Source organism: Elaeis guineensis, chromosome 11 (assembly GCF_000442705.2).
Source record: "Elaeis guineensis isolate ETL-2024a chromosome 11, EG11, whole genome shotgun sequence".
Taxonomy (NCBI): Eukaryota; Viridiplantae; Streptophyta; class Magnoliopsida; order Arecales; family Arecaceae; genus Elaeis; species Elaeis guineensis.
This window is the reverse complement of record NC_026003.2, coordinates 16,898,329-16,909,107: the sequence shown is the minus strand read 5'-3', so window position 1 is coordinate 16,909,107 and position 10,779 is coordinate 16,898,329.

Genomic DNA, 10,779 nt, shown 5'->3' with positions numbered 1-10,779 from the left:
AAAAAATTGTAATTATAAATTTAAAAAAAATTTAAATTTAATTCAAATAAAAATTGTCATTTCAAATTACTATCCTCATTTTAATTTAATTTTTCTATTAAAAAATTACATAAAAATAACTAATATTAAAATATAGTATAGTAATTATATTATATTTTAATATACTATATTAAAATATAATATAGTATATTATATCATAATAAATAAAATAAATATTATTATATATTATTATTATGATATATTATATTATATATTACATATTATTTTTTATTTTTTTGAGTTATTTTTATATGATTTTTTAATAAAAAAATTAATTTAAAATGGGGATAGTAATTTGAAATGATAATTTTTATTTGAATTAAAGTTAAAATTTTTATTTTTTTTTAAATTTAAAATTACAAAAAAAAATTTCCATTTTTTCCTTTTTTTCACTTTTTTATCGTATTTTTTATTTTTTTAATTTCTTTTTGAATTCAAATTCAAATTTATATTTTTCTTATAATTTAAATTTATAATTTAAATTTTTTTTCCATTTTTTCTCATTTTTTATGATATTTTTTATTTTTTTAATTTTTTAATATATTTTTTTGAGATATTTTTTTAAAAATTTAATTTGAAATATGGAAAGTAATTTGAAATGGTGCTTTTTATTTGAATTAAAATTAAATTTTTATTTTTTTAAATTTAAAATTATAATTTTTTATTTTTTTCTTATTTATTTCTCATTTTTTATGATATTTTTTATTTTTTTAATTTTTTAAGATATTTTTTGAGATATTTTTTTAAAATATTTAATTTGAAATTAGGAAAGTAATTTAAAATGATATTTTTTATTTAAATTAATATTATAATTTTTATTTATTTAAATTTAAAATTATAATTTTTATTTTTTTTCTCATTTCTTTCTCATTTTTTTATGGTATTTTTTATTTTTTTAATTTTTTAAGATTTTTTTTGAAATATTTTTTAAAAAAATTAATTTGAAATGAAAAAAATAATTTAAAATGATATTTTTTATTTGAATTAAAATTAAAATTTTTATTTTTTTAATTTAAAATTATAATTTTTATTTTTTTCTCATTTTTTTCTTTTTTATGGTATTTTTTTAAAAAAATTAATTTGAAAAGGAGATTGTAATTTGAAGTGACGATTTTTATTTAAATTAAAATTAAAATTTTTATTTTTTTAAAATTTAAAATTATAATTTTTATTTTTTTTAATTCTTTGTTATGATATTTTTATTTTTTTATGTCAATTTTTTTCAGATATTTTTTTAAAAAGATAATTTGAACAGGATACTAATTTGAAATGATGATTTTTATTTGAATCAAAATTATAATTTTTATTTTTTTTAAATTAAAAATTATAATTTTTATTTTTTTATTTTTTAAAAAAAATTAATAATTTAACTCATCATTTCAAATGGCGTTTTCAAAAATGTTATTTCAAATGACGTTTTAAAAAATATCATTTGAAATGATAATTTTATTTTATTTTTCGCCATCCATGTAGAGAAAAGGTGAAAAAGAATGGTGATGTGGACATCATAAAATATCATTTTGAATGACATTCTATAGGATTTACATCATTTTGATAAATAAATTAAAAATTAAATTATTTTTGTAAATAAATTTTTTTAAATTATATAAGTAAAGTACCCATAAATTTACGGAAAAGGTGCGTGGATACCATTTTTTTTGGATTATAAAAATAAGGAGGAGGTACGTGAGTCCGACCACTGTTTTTCTGACCAATCATTCCTTTTCGCACCTTGGAATCGTTACCTCTGGAAAGCAAAGCTGGCCTCCCGTTCTTCTATAAAAAGGTGGAAAGCTGGCCTCTTTATTGAGTTCAGCTCAGATTGATGATAGGGACTTTGATACGCTCTCTCTTTCTGATAGTTACACTTTGTAACCGCTCCTTAAAGCTACTGATAGCAGCTTCTTTTTTAATGAAAATTTTATTCCCCATGCAATTCTAGTCATTAAACTATGGTTTAGGGATAAGTACATGGTTTACGTCTCAAACGGTATATATATATATATATATATATATATAATAACTTAGAAAAGTCATTCAGACTATCTTCCACCAATCACATAATTCACAATGCAGGTACCAAGGGAGCACCCAAAAAATACAAGACACAGGATGAGTGATTTTTGAGTTACATTTCTAAGTTACTAGAGAATTTCTGGACTAAAAAAACTTTAGGATTTAAATTTGGCTCCTCAGTTGCTCGAACAACTCTCCTTGAATCAAAGCAAAATCTATCCTAAATGTTTTTAAAAGACTATCCTATTCTTCATGCTCTGTTCATCGAGACTTTAGATACAGCTTGAGCTAAAATTGAGCACAAGTTAGCAACATAATTTCAAGGTTGGATTAAGAACCACTTAAATGAGTTATTTAGGAGTTCAACTTTGATCTATTCTTGTGTTTGCCAGCTAAATTATTTGCAAAGTTTTAAAATTAAATGAGATTGGCATATTTTATAATTGAATAGACTTGAGCAAGTTGCTTATAGTAAGCTATCATATGGAAGATTGGCATCTAAAGCCGGTGACAATTCAAGATGATTATGAATGGCTTCAGTTTGGCTCGATTGTATATTCCATCAAGCTTAAATTCAATCTAGAATCAAGCTCGATTTTGTCTTTTAGGCTTGATATTAATTGTAAGCTAGGACTCAACAAACCCCAACTCAACTAGATTAGAACTGATAAGATTCAAAAATATAAATTTTGAATATTAAAGCAATATTTAATATATTGTGTTTATAATTAATATTTACATTTTATGGTTGAAGTTGATTCCAATGTTGAAGCCATTATAGCACCTTATTTAAATAATTTGATAGACTCCTTATATTACTATAATCCATGATACAATGGGCTCCAGGAGATTTAATCTAATAGAAAGCTGAGGCTGCGGAGCTTGTTTTAAACTTTAATTTACTTCAAATTAATAATTTTCTCAACATTAAGTGGAAGTGGTTCTTGATTAGACCTAGGTTTGGTCAAGCTTAGCTCAATGATGATCATGCTAAAGTATGAGCTACAGCCTAGTCAACAACTCAAGATCCTAGCTGGAAGTGGGAAAAACAGAGTTATAAAACAAAATTAGGCTTAGCAAGATGATCAAGTTGAAAGTGATGTCATGCTTAATTTTGGATCTCAATCTTGAAATTAAGTTTAATAGAGCAGGCTTGATTGGATTGCTGCACTACGAGTGGGATTCTTTTGTTGGTTTCTCCCCCGTCCCCTCTCTTTCAAATGGCACGATCTTGGCTTGCGCCGATGACCTTAGGGGCGTGGAGCGACACGCATGATACCAAGCAGTGGGCCTGCAATCATGCTCGGCCGTGGGTGCTAATGTTTTGCACCACCTGGGCCCCACCTAAAGAGTGGTCCCACCCTTTCCCAGTGGATCATTCATTGCCCCCCATTGCTTACCTTTAATATAAAAGAGTTCACACAACTTTCTCGTGAATATGAAAGTGTTTCACACCAGCAGCGTTCTGAAAATGACGTACAGAATTTAAAGAAGAAATTAGATTTTTAAATTAAAAATTATTTGATTATCTCATTCACAGAAAAATTAAATTTTTTAATAGAATGATATATGTTTCATTTTTTTAGATAATTCCGTTATAGAATCTTAGCATAAGATAGACAATAATCTAAACAAACAACGTACGCATAATTAGATTGATGAACAAAATTGTCATTAGATTTCTAAATTTGTAATTTTTGAAAAAATTTAAATCAATTTTTTTTTTTTGTTTTTTTTTTTTTTTTTTTGTGGGTGATTCAGGAGGAGGAGAAGTGGTCAAGCGAGCGAAAGGAAATTATGATGGAAATGTCGGGGATTGCTTGCACGTCTTATAGGTCACGGGATGCACATGAATTATTGTATTATACTATATTTTCCAACCAAGGGAATAGTACAGTGGAGTATTAGATATGGGGACACTTGGTTCAACTAATGATGACTGGAAGAGTGGAATATGAGAGAGGTGGCCTTCTACCATTTGATAGGGACACTTGTGGATTACTAGATATGTTTTTCAAGGGCTAGTTTGGTAATTGATCTTAAAATGAGTCCAGATAATACGACAAGCAATCTGGGGCATCTCTGGAATGATCCTTTGAAGCTTAATTATACCCTGCACTTAAAAGGAGAAGTTGGTATGAGGGAAGACCCTCAACCAAGAGGAAGAATGTGGGAAAAGGGTGGGTGGAGTTGGTAACTGTCAATTAGAGGACCCCTCGTCGATATTGTCTTGATCCACTCACCCTAAGTGAACAGCCAAGTATTTCCTTCTGGACTCCATCTGGATCACACCACATACCAATCGAAGGCCAGTTTGGTTGGGAAACAAAATCATATACACCTAAATAAAATACACTTCCTTTAGCTTTATTCTTTGCCCATGTAAAGCATCCAGAGCAATTTTATTTTTCTGGCATGCTTTAGTTATTTTTATATATTACATTATGTATTTCCATATTACAATGGATATTTTTAATATATTAAAGTATAATATTTTAATATAGTCCATTGGTAAAATATTAAGATAATTCTTTTAGTACAATATTCTGATATTATAACATGTATATGATAATTAATAATAACATATATCATTATTATACATTATATTATTTATCATTTAGATAATTAGGTAAGTTTGGTATTATATAATATGAATGGAACAAATGTAAAAAAATTATTTCACTAATAATGATAGATGTAATTATATCAATTGGATATAATAAAAGTTGTATTCATATTATATTATCCAATTATTTATTTATTATTATTGCCATATATTTTAAAATATCTGAAATTATATATATATATATATATATATATATATATATATATATATATATATATATATATATATATATATATATATAATTATTCATGATAGATCTCATCTATATATTGAATGATTCATCTAATAGAAATATAATATTATTAAAAAATGGCTAAAGCACCTATTGCAATTTTGAAAATCTTGACAAGGCAAAAGTAATAGTACAAAAATAATCATGCACCAAATCAAATGATAGAATAATATTGTAGCTATAAAAAAAGATGAAAGAAATAACTCAAGGAAAAAAGAGAATAAAAAAGTCAAACATAAAATAATGAACAAATAAGTCAAATGGAAACCTAATTTGGGAGATATTTTATATATTTAAAGATAAATCACTACAAAAATCAAGTAGCATATCTTCATAAAAGTGATATCTTACTTTAGTCTTCGACAAAGAGGAGAAAAAAATAAAAAAAGGGGCCTAAACATAATAAGTCATATACACATAGTTTGAAGTATGAAATTTTAGTTTTAATCAAGTAAAATTTGGAAGGTGCAAGAATTTATTTAGCATAAGATTTGGCCAATGAGTATAAGTTTCAACAAATTCCAGGAAAATATTTGAAGATAGAAATGTGATTTTTTTCCTCCTCTTCTTAGAACCGCAACAACATAAACCAATTTTATTGGAATCAAACTAACCAATTTTTTCTCTTGAAAACATATAAATTGCATCTAAAATAATTCTATTTTCTAGTATTCTTTAATTAAATAAATTAAGAGTAAGTATATCTTACATCAACTACATTATATACTATAAACTAATTAGAAAATTAGACAAAAATTATACCTAGTGCATTGCATACTATATACATAAAATAGAGACTCATCATATATAAAATCCTTCATTCTTCATGTGGACATCGATATTAATGATGCCAGTATTAATGTGCTTGTCAATTATTAAAATTTATTACCTAATATATAATAAATACTAATAATATTGGTACTAATATGCTTAGCTATTATTAAAATTTATTATTGCTTATGATACAACAACAATAATGATATTGTGATTATTATGCTTAGCTATTATTAAAGTTTATTACCTAATATCCAATATAAATTTGGAGCATTCAATTTATTATAATTTATAATTATTACATTATATTTCAAGAAAAGTTAGAAAAGAGTGAAAAATTTAATCAACTAATTAAATTTTTACATGGAGGTTCTCATACCGAGTTCTTCCTTGCCATGTGGATATAAGAGTTTCTATTTGATCATCATTAAAATTACATATTTAATATACAATAGAAATTTAACAGTTGAAGCCAAATTATTATAAAATTTTGAAGCCCACCGGCCATGGAGGTTGTGATCTTGCCCATCTTAGTCAAACTATTTCTGTACTTCAAAAACATCTTTTAATTATATATTAGTATCAAAAGAGCACAAAATGATAGAAAAAATATATTTAGGTATCATAATATTTTATATTGCATTGGTGCAAAATAATAACTTGAATTTAGAGCTTGGATCTAGATAACTATTCAATCATTTGATTGGTCAAATAGAGGATGCAATATTTTTAATGGTCTAATAAAATATTTTGAATTTCTTCTACTGATACCATCTAGATGAGATTGACAAATGTTAGCTTTATATATATTAATTTATTTCAATTTTTTATTATTAAAGTAAGTTTCAAGGCTATAAATAAACTTGACTAGAACTTGGCATATGAAATACGTATGCAAGGAAGTATTTATAGCAATTAATGATTCTTTCCTTATTTAATTGAAAGCTTTTTGTTAATTTTGTATGTTAATAAATGTACTTTCTATCTTTTCTAAATGATAAAAATATACTATATATTAAAAATATTTTTTTCTCTAGAATTGGGACAAGAAAAACTTGAGCAGAATCTGGATAAAAATGGGATAGAAATTCAAGTCATTGGTACCTAACCTCAATAATTTACTTGTTGTCACCAAAAGACCTACATTTTTATCATTACCCTTTCTAAGGCCAATAATGAAGGTGTCACTGATTATTTTTAGAAGAAAAAAAGATATAATAAGCAATTCACTTAAAAGAAATACCTTACAAAGTTTAAGAATAAGAACTTATTTAGTTTGAAAGAGTGGTGAATTGGTAAATTATAGTATTTGTTTATTTTTTTTCAAAATCAAAAAGAACCAAATTAAATGGAGTTATGATCTTTTTTTTGGGTATAAATTGAATTAATTTATCTTATAAATAATATTCACAACAATGTTTAAAGTTAAGGTCTACTACATATATATGGATGACTGGATGCACTCTTTTGGTGTCGTATAATTGTATAAATGTGCATCCTTACTTTTAGGTTAAATTACTTTCCATATAAAGGCAAACTAATATTAGATCAATTTAGTTATGTTGATTATTAGAAGAAGATAGATTGAAAAGAAAAGTACGATACATATTTTTTGGATAGGTATATAGAGATTCCCATTCAACTTTCAAGATTTTGCTATTTATCCTATGAAGCCATCTATTTTGCTTATTATGGTATCAAGCAACAAATTTGGTACTATAAAGTATGATTGGGTATACTTGAGAAGCAATTACAAATGATAAGTGCAGAGGCTGCAGAGTCTTTGAAGCAAGCATATGGATAATAGTCTTATCACAAGAGAAGTCCTATCTGTATATGCAGATATTTTTTATTTACATTAATTTGAAGTTAGACTCTTTTTTCAAGTTTATTAGAGTTAGTATTAAGGAGTTTATTGATCAAATTAAGAACTTTAACATAAGCTACATCCATCATTATAATGATAGTAAACAAAATATAATTATTGTAGAAGTATATAGACAATTGCTTCTATAGTTACTCAACTTTCTCTCCTCCTTTTTTTTTTTTTATATGTGAATAGAGAGAAAAAATTATATGTCACATTGTATGGGTTATATGCTACTATGTATGTGGGTATAAATAAAAGCTCAACTTATATAGAATTCTCCATTTGATATTTAGATGCTAGTGTTAATGTGCTTGGCCATGATTAAAGCAAATTACTTGATATACAACAAAAAAATTATGTATTAATGAAGCATTCTATTTATTATAAGTTATTACATAATTAGATTGTATTTCAAGAATAGCTTGGAAAAGAAGAAAAATTATAGTTAATGATTGAAATTTTTGTATAGAGTCTCTCGTATGAAGTTCTCTATTCACTATATAGATGTTAGTATTAATGAAAAAAGTTTATAATCAATCATTATTAAAGTTGATTAATATGCAATAGAAACTTAGAAAGTCTTTCATCTGCTATAATTTGTTATATATTATATTTTAAAAATAGTTGAAAAAAAAAAAAAAAACAACATACTCCATCCATCACATAAGTATAACTAGTATATATATTTGAAATTGAGGTTCAACTTATACGAAGTTCTCCATTTACCACTAGATGCTAGCGTTGATGATGTTGATATTGATTTCTGAGTCATCATTAGAGTTTATTATTTAAATACAACATATATTAATAATATGGATATTAATATACCATACTATAATTTGCTATGCTATCATTAAGATTTATTTCTTACTTTGCAACAACATATGGCAATTGAAACCTTTTATTTGTTATAATATAATATATTATTATATGATATTTCAAAAGTAATTGAAAAAAGAAAAAAATAGTACCCTACATATCATTTAGGTCAATCTTAATAATATTGGTGTTAATGATGGTAGTTTTTGCATAGTGACTCTTATGGAGAGTTTAAAAATAGATATTACTGATGTTGGTTTAATGATGAAAGTTTCAACTTTACCATAATTAAAATTTATTACTCAATATAGACTACAAAATTTTATAGATGTTGCAAAGAGTCACAATAATCTATCTCCATTTTTAATAGTATCAACAAAAAAGAATAATAACCAAAATGCCCTTAGTCTTTTTTAACTATTGGAGAGTTTGATTTTTGGAGAAAAATCTGTTGAAGCTCTTTCTAATTTTGTTGGAAGGCATTTACTGCCCTAATCAATGGTGGTCATCTGATTTCATCTCTATATCTATTAAGAAATTTGAAGTAGCCAGAATTCTCACCAGCCATCGGTTCATTGGTATGGTTTCCTCAATCGATTCGTCGATTTCAAGAGATAGGTTTTAAATTTTTTTTGCTTTTGTATTTGAAAATGATTACATTACTATTTAATGTTGTTTGTGCTTAATAATAGTGGATTTATTGTATTTTCATGCTTCCAATTTATTTGTATTTGATAATATATATGATTTCTTAGATTTTATAGTCAGTTCTGATTTGAAATTTGTATGAAATTATTTATTTTTGGAGCCTTTGCCCATGTGCATTATTGGGATTTCACTCCATCGAAGTTAGGAATCTTTTCTTTGAGACCATTATCCATATGCATTGAAAAGTATTTACTACTTTACTATAAGGGGACAGTGGACCTAAAGAACTTAAAAGTGGTGAAGGGAAGAGACTACTGCACCATTCCAAATTTTAAAAATGACAAGAAGGCAGTAGCCCATATACATATAGACTGTCAGAATAGTTAAACTATGTAGTTGTCCACTGTAGAAGCCATGTGGATTGTTAACCTTATGTTTAATATAGTTTACACATATTTAATATAATTTTATTTTATTTTTAATATTTTATATATTATAATTTTTATTTATTAATTTTATGTTAATCTTAATTTTTTTTAATCTAAATGATAACTATGAGAAAAAATTTAAATTTATTATTTATATTTTTGTTGGTATGAACATTGCATAATGCATATTATTTGAGACAATAATTAAGTAACGAAAGTAGCACTATTATCTAAGTATCACTATAGTTAAGTCAAAAGAATTCAATATATTATGACTTAAAATATGAAATAATATGTTACATCATTGAACAAAAAATGTTGATTATAGGAATAACATATTACCTCTTTACTCTATTTTTTCCAACCAAAATTCATCTTAGATATAAAAAACTGAACTAATTTAAAAATAATCATTTAATACGTGGAATAACTTGATTTATAAGAATATGCTATTCAATTAGTGTTACTCTACAACCAAATATAGAGTTAATGAATAAGCTAACTTAAAGAACTCAAAACATACAGGATTTTAATAGAATAAAAGATTTTAGCATTATTGGACATATTTTTATTTTTATATTTTTTAGATAATAGCTTTTCTATCCTATACCAATCCCATCCTTGGTGAGCTAACTCTAAAGAATTGAACCCCATCCTTACTATATTGTTATATTCTAATAGTGTTCTCTTTTAAGATAAGTTAGACAATAATGTTGCATGTTAACTAAGTTCGATAACATTATTACAATGTAATAATGTTATATTGATAATGATTTTATGTATATATGTAGAATGTATGATCTATTTATATTAGAGATCCACCATAGGGGATATCTTTGCTTCTCTCTCAGCATACAGTATATTGGTGGCTCTGTCAACTATTTTGATAATTGTTGATATAAACTTAATGAGTTGTATAAAGTTAAAAATTCTGATGAAGGAGTTTGGTTATCCGAAGATAGAACAACTATACTATAAAGTCCCTTGACAATCTTTGAAAAATAGACTAGAGCCGGATCAAGATGTGCTTCAAATGTTAGTTGTTTGTAAGAAAGAGAAATATAGTCATTTATATAGAACATAGAATCGATAAGATTGATTTGAATATAGTAGAGCCACCTCCTGCACTTCCATCCATCTAAGATATTGATGAGATAGCTGAAAAGCAGCAAGAAGAGGGGCAGGGGTAGCAGTAGGGGTGGGATCAAAAGTATGGGCAGAAATAGGGGCATGATTAGGAGTAGAGGCACCATCAAAAATAAGATAAAAGGCTTGATAAAAGGTCTGTGGATGAAGAAAGATATGACACAATTAGTTTTGACAATGA